This window comes from Gavialis gangeticus, unplaced genomic scaffold (assembly GCF_001723915.1).
Source record: "Gavialis gangeticus isolate Ggan-Ray unplaced genomic scaffold, GavGan_comp1, whole genome shotgun sequence".
NCBI classification, from domain to species: Eukaryota; Metazoa; Chordata; order Crocodylia; family Gavialidae; genus Gavialis; species Gavialis gangeticus.
The window spans coordinates 72,175,640-72,178,139 of NW_017728994.1; positions in this window are offsets into that span (position 1 = coordinate 72,175,640).

The following is a 2,500-nucleotide window of genomic DNA, read 5'->3' on the forward strand; positions in this document are numbered from 1 at the left end:
ATATAAAAGAAATGTGTAGCCTTGTTTACCTATTTGCTTGGAATGAGCTTACATACCTATTCCAGGGTTGCATAAAAATGAAATATCCTTAATTCTAAATTGAGAAATTCTAGTGCTGTTCAGAGTATTCCATAATGCCTGTGTAACCACTGATGTATTTTTCATCACAAAATAACTTCCACTGTAAGTCTTTACCTAAATACATAAGAACATTGGACCAAAAAAAAATCTTCAATCAGTTTTTAAAGTGCATTTAAACATAATGAGGTTCAGATAAAAGAGGAACTGAAGTGATCATCCTAAAACCAGTTTGTACAGCTGGATGTCAGAATTGTTAGCTGTCTGATTGGAAGGGAGGAGATCCACGATATACAGCTTTCTATTATAATGCACAATGTAATATCTGGATTTGCAGCTGATATTTAGAGAGGGCACTTGCTTTACTTATGAGATTAAAGGCAAATGCTCTCTTTTAAAAATGAAGTCATGCTGTGTTTTGCACCTTTTGACACTTATTAACTTAGGTCATTAAAAAAGAGGCTAATTAAAAAAGAATGTAAAACAAAAGAGTCATTTGTCTATTGCAGAGCTCAGTTCTTCATGTACACTGACTGGAGGCAGTCTCTGTTTAAACCTTGGGTACAGAAAGCAATGATAGCCACTAGGGCATGCTTGGAGCTTGTCATGGCTTTTGGCGAGACTGTGGTCCGGCTCATTATGCACCTCATAAAGAAGAGAAGTCATTGTCATCAAAATTAGCTGAAGCTGGAATTCACATTCATGGAAATTTTGGTTTCACCACTGTCCTTCGGGGCTGGACAATAAAGGAAACCTTTTACCAGCTGCAATTAAAGTAAGTGAAGTTCAATAAATGCTTAGTGCTTCATTAAGGCATTTCCGAACATACTGTGCTATATGTAAGTGATATTTTACAACCGATGAGAATATTGTACAAACAGCTTGCAAAGTTCACTAGTTTCTGGTTTACAAGATACAATGCTGCACATCAAAAAATATATTAGAAAAAGACCAACCTTTAATAAGCACTGTGTTTATCCCCCAAAGATGCTTCTGTTCCTCCAAAGCCATGATTTTCAACTAGGGTGCTTAGGCACTCTGGGTTGCTGCCAGATCCTTTAAAGGGTGATGTGAGATGTGAGGAGATAAGCCCAGCTCAGCCTTCTCCCTGCCTGTATGATCTTCCACCCCTACTGCCCAGCCTCTGTGTAAGGAGGTAAGCACTGTAAAATATCAATTCATTTTTTAAATTGGGTATCACTCAATTCACCAAAGTTACGGACAGGTGCCTTGAGTCCAGTGAAAGGTGCCTTGAGTCCAGAAAGGTTAAGGACTATTGCTCTAAACAGACCAGGTGTTTTCTCCTTCATAAAGAAATAGTCTTTTCACCAAAAAAAAAAAAAATTAATCTACTAAAGTTTTCTGTGGTGCCGGTCTGATTCAGTACTTAGCTCTTCAGAGTGTTTGGAACAAAACTCTTTCCAGGTTTTGTTGCAAATTTGAATTCCAAGTGATGATTGCCAGTCCAAAGTTTTGTTAGGAGCCCTCAATCTTCCCAGGCATCCCAAAACTTTAGAGGATTGTTTAGATACAGTAGAGTTCAGTTGTGCCCCTGTAAATCCTGACTACTCTACTTTGTGAATTTCTGCTTACAATCAGGAAATGTTTGAAAATAGCATTCCCAAAAAGGAGTGTTTCAGAGTTAAGGTTTGTATTAAGCAAAATAAAAATCTGATGAGCACGGAGTCATTCTGAAACCGAGATTCATTAAGGTGTTGGAAGCTGTGCCTTACCGTAAGAGGAAGAGTCTCATTGGTTTCAATAGGACTGCTCATAAGCATGTGAATAAGCGGTGTCCTAAATTAGAACATTTCGTGAAAAATACAAAGAAGTAAATGAAATGGGGAACAGATTTACAACCAAATGGCAATGAGCACGACAAGCGCACACTGGGTATCAGGATTTGGCCTATGTGCATAGAAAAGACTTTGGAGAATTTGGTAATATAGAACACCAGCTCCAAGGATGCTGTCCCACCCTGGTGATAGTGCAACGTAATTGGACTTTATCAATGCTGTGGAAACTTCTTGGCTTCTCGGAGGCCCTGGGAGGGCACTGCTGAACTCTCTTCCTCTGTGATCAAGTGCAGGATCAGGACAGAAAAGTGAATTGTATCAGGGTGCACATATGGAGGAGCAGGAGGGTAGAAAAGAGGAGGAAATTTTGGGTATATCCACTCCAATTAATTATTGATTCACTCCAGATCTCAGTTATGGTCTTTTTTTTTCTGTGCATCAGCAATCCAGAAACCCAGCTAGCCAAAGTAGCCAGCCAAGCACTGGCAAGAGTGCTACTGCATAGTCAGCTACTTGTTTCCCCTCCTAGCCAAAAAAGGTCCTGGTTGGCAGCCAGCAGAGATGAGAGGGGAATCGAAAAGGAAAAGATATTACGAAAACTTGGATGCCAAATCGCTTAGCGTAAT